Below are 9,523 nucleotides of genomic sequence, written 5' to 3'. Positions count from 1 at the left end.
TCATCTTGACAAGATGTGTAGAACTGCTTCCTGAACACACTACCCTAGGGTATGTTGCCTTTTCAAGTTCACTCTTGAGAGGTGAGCTCTCTGTCTGCCTTTCACTGAGCCCTTGGGCGTGCTTGGCCAGCTGAATCTCCTCAGCTTGTAGTGTGCAGGCCTCCTGGATGGTGACATCCCTAAAAATAATTTGGTGCATCGCTTGCTCCTGCCTCTGCCATGCTTGGAGCCAACTCGGCACGTCCTATGCCAGAAACTGCCTAAGCCCCCCCCGCCCCCAAGTTTCTTAAGGGGTGGGGAGACCTAAACCTCATCCAACTTGGTCAGCAATTTCTGCATCTGCTTGTGCTGGCCCAGTAAAGGCCAGGCCTATGCAGCATCACCCTGCTTTCTGCTTCCCTGTGCTGCTTGTCTATAACCCCCTCGGTGTCTATCTCATCACCTATTAAAACATCAGGCAGCATGGACAAATAGACTCCCACTTTCCTGGCTCCTGACTTGTACCCAAAGCCACTGTCTACTATTGTGAAAGAGCAAGCTGTGTCTCGCAACACCTACCCTACATGTCATATTCACCATGGTCGGGTGAAGGTAAGCTACCATACATGGGCAGTTACTGCAAAACTTGCCCTCTCATACCTTACAAGCTCATATGACCTTCCAGGATTTTGAAGAGACCAGCACTGGTTTTCCATGTGGCCTTGTTTTAAAATACCTGACCTCATTGCATTCAGATTTTGCACCTGCTTGGCTGTCCCTCCAGATCTGCTTGGGGCAGGGTGAGAAGTTGACTTTTGAGCAGTTGCTGATCATTTTATGGCCTCGCGAGCACAAGTAGGCGATTGCACATGTGGGGGACCAGATGCCTCACGCCATCCTCTGCAGGAATTCATCAATGGGCCCGTCAATGGAAAGGACTACCACTTCGAGAACTATGTTCTCCAAATACCACCTGTGTCCACATTACTAGATCTGTCAACAGCATAACCTGCTTGGATACCTGAGAGATGACAAAATCCTTAATTTGTCTGATCCTGAGATAAGACAATAAATCCATGTCGGTTTGAAATAGACTTGTCAGTTGCAACATTCCCCAAAATCCATTGTGTGCAGAAAAAGGTTTTTTTATTTGTTCATGGGATGTGGGCGTCGCTGACAAGGCCAGCATTTATTGTCCATCCCAATTGCCCTCGAGAAGGTGAAGGTGAGCCACCTCTTGAACCGCTGTAGTCCGTGTGGTGATGGTGAGCCACCTCTTGAACCGCTGTAGTCCATGTGGTGAAGGTGAGCCACCTCTTGAACCGCTGTAGTCCGTGTGGTGAAGGTGAGCCACCTCTTGAACCGCTGTAGTCCGTGTGGTGAAGGTGAGCCACCTCTTGAACTGCTGTAGTCCGTGTGGTGATGGTGAGCCACCTCTTGAACCGCTGTAGTCCGTGTGGTGAAGGTGAGCCACCTCTTGAACCGCTGTAGTCCGTGTGGTGAAGGTGAGCCACCTCTTGAACCGCTGTAGTCCATGTGGTGATGGTGAGCCACCTCTTGAACCGCTGTAGTCCGTGTGGTGATGGTGAGCCACCTCTTGAACCGCTGTAGTCCGTGTGGTGAAGGTGAGCCACCTCTTGAACCGCTGTAGTCCGTGTGGTGATGGTGAGCCACCACTTGAACCGCTGTAGTCCATGCGGTGAAGGTGAGCCACCTCTTGAACCGCTGTAGTCCGTGTGGTGAAGGTGAGCCACCTCTTGAACCGCTGTAGTCCATGCGGTGAAGGTGAGCCACCTCTTGAACCGCTGTAGTCCGTGTGGTGATGGTGAGCCACCTCTTGAACCGCTGTAGTCCGTGTGGTGATGGTGAGCCACCTCTTGAACCGCTGTAGTCCGTGTGGTGAAGGTGAGCCACCTCTTGAACTGCTGTAGTCCATGTGGTGAAGGTGAGCCACCTCTTGAACCGCTGTAGTTAATGTGGTGAAGGTGAGCCACCTCTTGAACCGCTGTAGTCCGTGTGGTGATGGTGAGCCACCTCTTGAACCGCTGTAGTCCATGTGGTGATGGTGAGCCACCTCTTGAACCGCTGTAGTCCGTGTGGTGAAGGTGAGCCACCTCTTGAACCGCTGTAGTCCATGTGGTGATGGTGAGCCACCTCTTGAACCGCTGTAGTCCGTGTGGTGAAGGTGAGTCACCTCTTGAACCGCTGTAGTCCGTGTGGTGATGGTGAGCCACCTCTTGAACCGCTGTAATCCGTGTGGTGAAGGTGAGCCACCTCTTGAACCGCTGTAGTCCATGTGGTGATGGTGAGCCACCTCTTGAACCGCTGTAGTCCGTGTGGTGAAGGTGAGCCACCTCTTGAACCGCTGCAGCCCGTGTGATGAAGGTGAGCCACCTCTTGAACCGCTGTAGTCCATGTGGTGATGGTGAGCCACCTCTTGAACCGCTGTAGTCCGTGTGGTGATGGTGAGCCACCTCTTGAACCGCTGTAGTCCGTGTGGTGAAGGTGAGCCACCTCTTGAACCGCTGTAGTCCGTGTGGTGATGGTGAGCCACCTCTTGAACCGCTGTAGTCCGTGTGGTGAAGGTGAGCCACCTCTTGAACCGCTGTAGTCCATGTGGTGAAGGTGAGCCACCTCTTGAACCGCTGTAGTTAATGTGGTGAAGGTGAGCCACCTCTTGAACCGCTGTAGTCTGTGTGGTGATGGTGAGCCACCTCTTGAACCGCTGTAGTCCATGTGGTGATGGTGAGCCACCTCTTGAACCGCTGTAGTCCGTGTGGTGAAGGTGAGCCACCTCTTGAACCGCTGTAGTCCGTGTGGTGAAGGTGAGCCACCTCTTGAACCGCTGTAGTCCATGTGGTGATGGTGAGCCACCTCTTGAACCGCTGTAGTCCGTGTGGTGATGTTGAGCCACCTCTTGAACCGCTGTAGTCCGTGTGGTGAAGGCGAGCCACCTCTTGAACCGCTGTAGTCCGTGTGGTGAAGGTGAGCCACCTCTTGAACCGCTGTAGTCCATGTGGTGATGGTGAGCCACCTCTTGAACCGCTGTAGTCCGTGTGGTGATGTTGAGCCACCTCTTGAACCGCTGTAGTCTGTGTGGTGAAGGTGAGCCACCTCTTGAACCACTGTAGTCCATGTGGTGATGGTGAGCCACCTCTTGAACCGCTGTAGTCCGTGTGGTGATGGTGAGCCACCTCTTGAACCACTGTAGTCCGTGTGGTGATGGTGAGCCACCTCTTGAACCGCTGTAGTCCGTGTGGTGATGGTGAGCCACCTCTTGAACCGCTGTAGTTAATGTGGTGAAGGTGATCCACCTCTTGAACTGCTGTAGTCCATGTGGTGATGTTGAGCCACCTCTTGAACCGCTGTAGTCCATGTGGTGAAGGTGAGCCACCTCTTGAACCGCTGTAGTCTGTGTGGTGATGGTGAGCCACCTCTTGAACCGCTGTAGTCTGTGTGGTGAAGGTGAGCCACCTCTTGAACCGCTGTAGTCCGTGTGGTGATGGTGAGCCACCTCTTGAACCGCTGTAGTCCGTGTGGTGAAGGTGAGCCACCTCTTGAACCGCTGTAGTTAATGTGGTGAAGGTGAGCCACCTCTTGAACCGCTGTAGTCCGTGTGGTGAAGGTGAGCCACCTCTTGAACCGCTGTAGTTAATGTGGTGGTGAGGCACCTCTTGAACCGCTGTAGTTAATGTGGTGAAGGTGAGCCACCTCTTGAACCGCTGTAGTCCGTGTGGTGATGGTGAGCCACCTCTTGAACCACTGTAGTCCATGTGGTGAAGGTTAGCCACCTCTTCAACCACTGTAGTCCATGTGGTGAAGGTGAGCCACCTCTTGAGCCGCTGTAGTCCGTGTGGTGAAGGTGAGCCACCTCTTGAACTGCTGTAGTCCGTGTGGAGATGGTGAGCCACCTCTTGAACCGCTGTAGTCCGTGTGGTGATGGTGAGCCACCTCTTGAACCGCTGTAGTTAATGTGGTGAAGGTGAGCCACCTCTTGAACCGCTGTAGTCCATGTGGTGAAGGTGAGCCACCTCTTGAACCGCTGTAGTTAATGTGGTGAAGGTGAGCCACCTCTTGAACCACTGTAGTCCATGTGGTGAAGGTGAGCCACCTCTTGAACCGCTGTAGTTAATGTGGTGAAGGTGAGCCACCTCTTGAACCGCTGTAGTCCGTGTGGTGAAGGTGAGCCACCTCTTGAACCGCTGTAGTCCGTGTGGTGAAGGTGAGCCACCTCTTGAACCGCTGTAGTCCGTGTGGTGAAGGTGAGCCACCTCTTGAACCGCTGTAGTCCGTGTGGTGAAGGTGAGCCACCTCTTGAACCGCTGTAGTCCATGTGGTGAAGGTGAGCCACCTCTTGAACCGCTGTAGTCCATGTGGTGAAGGTGAGCCACCTCTTGAACCGCTGTAGTCCATGTGGTGAAGGTGAGCCACCTCTTGAACCGCTGTAGTCCATGTGGTGAAGGTGAGCCACCTCTTGAACCGCTGTAGTCTGTGTGGTGATGGTGAGCCACCTCTTGAACCGCTGTAGTCCATGTGGTGAAGGTGAGCCACCTCTTGAACCGCTGTAGTCCATGTGGTGAAGGTGAGCCACCTCTTGAACCGCTGTAGTCCATGTGGTGAAGGTGAGCCACCTCTTGAACCGCTGTATTCCATGTGGTGATGGTGAGCCACCTCTTGAACCGCTGTAATCCGTGTGGTGAAGGTGAGCCACCTCTTGAACCGCTGTAGTCCATGTGGTGAAGGTGAGCCACCTCTTGAACCGCTGTAGTCCATGTGGTGATGGTGAACCACCTCTTGAACCACTGTAGTCCATGTGGTGAAGGTGAGCCACCTCTTGAACCGCTGTAGTCCATGTGGTGATGGTGAGCCACCTCTTGAACCGCTGTAGTCCATGTGGTGATGGTGAGCCACCTCTTGAACCGCTGTAGTCCATGTGGTGATGGTGAGCCACCTCTTGAACCGCTGTAGTCCATGTAGTGATGGTGAGCCACCTCTTGAACCGCTGTAGTCCATGTGGTGAAGGTGAGCCACCTCTTGAACCGCTGTAGTCCATGTGGTGAAGGTGAGCCACCTCTTGAACTGCTGTAGTCCATGTGGTGAAGGTGAGCCACCTCTTGAACCGCTGTAGTCCATGTGGTGAAGGTGAGCCACCTCTTGAACCGCTGTAGTCCATGTGGTGATGGTGAGCCACCTCTTGAACCGCTGTAGTCCATGTGGTGATGGTGAGCCACCTCTTGAACCGCTGTAGTCCATGTGGTGAAGGTGAGCCACCTCTTGAACCGCTGTAGTCCATGTGGTGAAGGTGAGCCACCTCTTGAACCGCTGTAGTCCATGTGGTGAAGGTGAGCCACCTCTTGAACCGCTGTAGTCCATGTGGTGAAGGTGAGCCACCTCTTGAACCGCTGTAGTCCATGTGGTGATGGTGAGCCACCTCTTGAACCGCTGTAGTCCGTGTGGTGAAGGTGAGCCACCTCTTGAACCGCTGTAATCCGTGTGGTGATGGTGAGCCACCTCTTGAACCGCTGTAATCCGTGTGGTGATGGTGAGCCACCTCTTGAACCGCTGTAGTCCATGTGGTGAAGGTGAGCCACCTCTTGAACCGCTGTAATCCGTGTGGTGATGGTGAGCCACCTCTTGAACCGCTGTAGTCCGTGTGGTGATGGTGAGCCACCTCTTGAAACGCTGTAGTCCGTGTGGTGAAGGTGAGCCACCTCTTGAACCGCTGTAGTCCATGTGGTGATGTTGAGCCACCTCTTGAAACGCTGTAGTCCGTGTGGTGATGGTGAGCCACCTCTTGAACCGCTGTAGTCCCTGTGGTGATGGTGAGCCACCTCTTGAACCGCTGTAGTCCGTGTGGTGAAGGTGAGCCACCTCTTCAACCGCTGTAGTCCCTGTGGTGATGGTGAGCCACCTCTTGAACCGCTGTAGTCCGTGTGGTGAAGGTGAGCCACCTCTTGAACCGCTGTAGTCCATGTGGTGATGGTGAGCCACCTCTTGAACCGCTGTAGTCCGTGTGGTGATGGTGAGCCACCTCTTGAACCGCTGTAGTCCGTGTGGTGAAGGTGAGCCACCTCTTGAACCGCTGTAGTCCGTGTGGTGATGGTGAGCCACCACTTGAACCGCTGTAGTCCATGCGGTGAAGGTGAGCCACCTCTTGAACCGCTGTAGTCCGTGCGGTGAAGGTGAGCCACCTCTTGAACCGCTGTAGTCCGTGTGGTGATGGTGAGCCACCTCTTGAACCGCTGTAGTCCGTGTGGTGATGGTGAGCCACCTCTTGAACCGCTGTAGTCCGTGTGGTGAAGGTGAGCCACCTCTTGAACTGCTGTAGTCCATGTGGTGAAGGTGAGCCACCTCTTGAACCGCTGTAGTTAATGTGGTGAAGGTGAGCCACCTCTTGAACCGCTGTAGTCCGTGTGGTGATGGTGAGCCACCTCTTGAACCGCTGTAGTCCATGTGGTGATGGTGAGCCACCTCTTGAACCGCTGTAGTCCGTGTGGTGAAGGTGAGCCACCTCTTGAACCGCTGTAGTCCATGTGGTGATGGTGAGCCACCTCTTGAACCGCTGTAGTCCGTGTGGTGAAGGTGAGTCACCTCTTGAACCGCTGTAGTCCGTGTGGTGATGGTGAGCCACCTCTTGAACCGCTGTAATCCGTGTGGTGAAGGTGAGCCACCTCTTGAACCGCTGTAGTCCATGTGGTGATGGTGAGCCACCTCTTGAACCGCTGTAGTCCGTGTGGTGAAGGTGAGCCACCTCTTGAACCGCTGCAGCCCGTGTGATGAAGGTGAGCCACCTCTTGAACCGCTGTAGTCCATGTGGTGATGGTGAGCCACCTCTTGAACCGCTGTAGTCCGTGTGGTGATGGTGAGCCACCTCTTGAACCGCTGTAGTCCGTGTGGTGAAGGTGAGCCACCTCTTGAACCGCTGTAGTCCGTGTGGTGATGGTGAGCCACCTCTTGAACCGCTGTAGTCCGTGTGGTGAAGGTGAGCCACCTCTTGAACCGCTGTAGTCCATGTGGTGAAGGTGAGCCACCTCTTGAACCGCTGTAGTTAATGTGGTGAAGGTGAGCCACCTCTTGAACCGCTGTAGTCTGTGTGGTGATGGTGAGCCACCTCTTGAACCGCTGTAGTCCATGTGGTGATGGTGAGCCACCTCTTGAACCGCTGTAGTCCGTGTGGTGAAGGTGAGCCACCTCTTGAACCGCTGTAGTCCGTGTGGTGAAGGTGAGCCACCTCTTGAACCGCTGTAGTCCATGTGGTGATGGTGAGCCACCTCTTGAACCGCTGTAGTCCGTGTGGTGATGTTGAGCCACCTCTTGAACCGCTGTAGTCCGTGTGGTGAAGGCGAGCCACCTCTTGAACCGCTGTAGTCCGTGTGTTGAAGGTGAGCCACCTCTTGAACCGCTGTAGTCCATGTGGTGATGGTGAGCCACCACTTGAACCGCTGTAGTCCGTGTGGTGATGTTGAGCCACCTCTTGAACCGCTGTAGTCTGTGTGGTGAAGGTGAGCCACCTCTTGAACCACTGTAGTCCATGTGGTGATGGTGAGCCACCTCTTGAACCGCTGTAGTCCGTGTGGTGATGGTGAGCCACCTCTTGAACCACTGTAGTCCGTGTGGTGATGGTGAGCCACCTCTTGAACCGCTGTAGTCCGTGTGGTGATGGTGAGCCACCTCTTGAACCGCTGTAGTTAATGTGGTGAAGGTGATCCACCTCTTGAACTGCTGTAGTCCATGTGGTGATGTTGAGCCACCTCTTGAACCGCTGTAGTCCATGTGGTGAAGGTGAGCCACCTCTTGAACCGCTGTAGTCTGTGTGGTGATGGTGAGCCACCTCTTGAACCGCTGTAGTCTGTGTGGTGAAGGTGAGGCACCTCTTGAACCGCTGTAGTCCGTGTGGTGATGGTGAGCCACCTCTTGAACCGCTGTAGTCCGTGTGGTGAAGGTGAGCCACCTCTTGAACCGCTGTAGTTAATGTGGTGAAGGTGAGCCACCTCTTGAACCGCTGTAGTCCGTGTGGTGAAGGTGAGCCACCTCTTGAACCGCTGTAGTTAATGTGGTGGTGAGGCACCTCTTGAACCGCTGTAGTTAATGTGGTGAAGGTGAGCCACCTCTTGAACCGCTGTAGTCCGTGTGGTGATGGTGAGCCACCTCTTGAACCACTGTAGTCCATGTGGTGAAGGTTAGCCACCTCTTCAACCACTGTAGTCCATGTGGTGAAGGTGAGCCACCTCTTGAGCCGCTGTAGTCCGTGTGGTGAAGGTGAGCCACCTCTTGAACTGCTGTAGTCCGTGTGGAGATGGTGAGCCACCTCTTGAACCGCTGTAGTCCGTGTGGTGATGGTGAGCCACCTCTTGAACCGCTGTAGTTAATGTGGTGAAGGTGAGCCACCTCTTGAACCGCTGTAGTCCATGTGGTGAAGGTGAGCCACCTCTTGAACCGCTGTAGTTAATGTGGTGAAGGTGAGCCACCTCTTGAACCACTGTAGTCCATGTGGTGAAGGTGAGCCACCTCTTGAACCGCTGTAGTTAATGTGGTGAAGGTGAGCCACCTCTTGAACCGCTGTAGTCCGTGTGGTGAAGGTGAGCCACCTCTTGAACCGCCGTAGTCCGTGTGGTGAAGGTGAGCCACCTCTTGAACCGCTGTAGTCCGTGTGGTGAAGGTGAGCCACCTCTTGAACCGCTGTAGTCCGTGTGGTGAAGGTGAGCCACCTCTTGAACCGCTGTAGTCCATGTGGTGAAGGTGAGCCACCTCTTGAACCGCTGTAGTCCATGTGGTGAAGGTGAGCCACCTCTTGAACCGCTGTAGTCCATGTGGTGAAGGTGAGCCACCTCTTGAACCGCTGTAGTCCATGTGGTGAAGGTGAGCCACCTCTTGAACCGCTGTAGTCTGTGTGGTGATGGTGAGCCACCTCTTGAACCGCTGTAGTCCATGTGGTGAAGGTGAGCCACCTCTTGAACCGCTGTAGTCCATGTGGTGAAGGTGAGCCACCTCTTGAACCGCTGTAGTCCATGTGGTGAAGGTGAGCCACCTCTTGAACCGCTGTATTCCATGTGGTGATGGTGAGCCACCTCTTGAACCGCTGTAATCCGTGTGGTGAAGGTGAGCCACCTCTTGAACCGCTGTAGTCCATGTGGTGAAGGTGAGCCACCTCTTGAACCGCTGTAGTCCATGTGGTGATGGTGAACCACCTCTTGAACCACTGTAGTCCATGTGGTGAAGGTGAGCCACCTCTTGAACCGCTGTAGTCCATGTGGTGATGGTGAGCCACCTCTTGAACCGCTGTAGTCCATGTGGTGATGGTGAGCCACCTCTTGAACCGCTGTAGTCCATGTGGTGATGGTGAGCCACCTCTTGAACCGCTGTAGTCCATGTAGTGATGGTGAGCCACCTCTTGAACCGCTGTAGTCCATGTGGTGAAGGTGAGCCACCTCTTGAACCGCTGTAGTCCATGTGGTGAAGGTGAGCCACCTCTTGAACTGCTGTAGTCCATGTGGTGAAGGTGAGCCACCTCTTGAACCGCTGTAGTCCATGTGGTGAAGGTGAG

The sequence above is a fragment of the Somniosus microcephalus genome, chromosome 15, assembly GCF_052327205.1.
Source record: "Somniosus microcephalus isolate GS21.2 chromosome 15, FLI_Smic_1.0, whole genome shotgun sequence".
Lineage (NCBI taxonomy): Eukaryota > Metazoa > Chordata > Chondrichthyes > Squaliformes > Somniosidae > Somniosus > Somniosus microcephalus.
Note: the sequence above shows the minus strand (reverse complement) of the source record.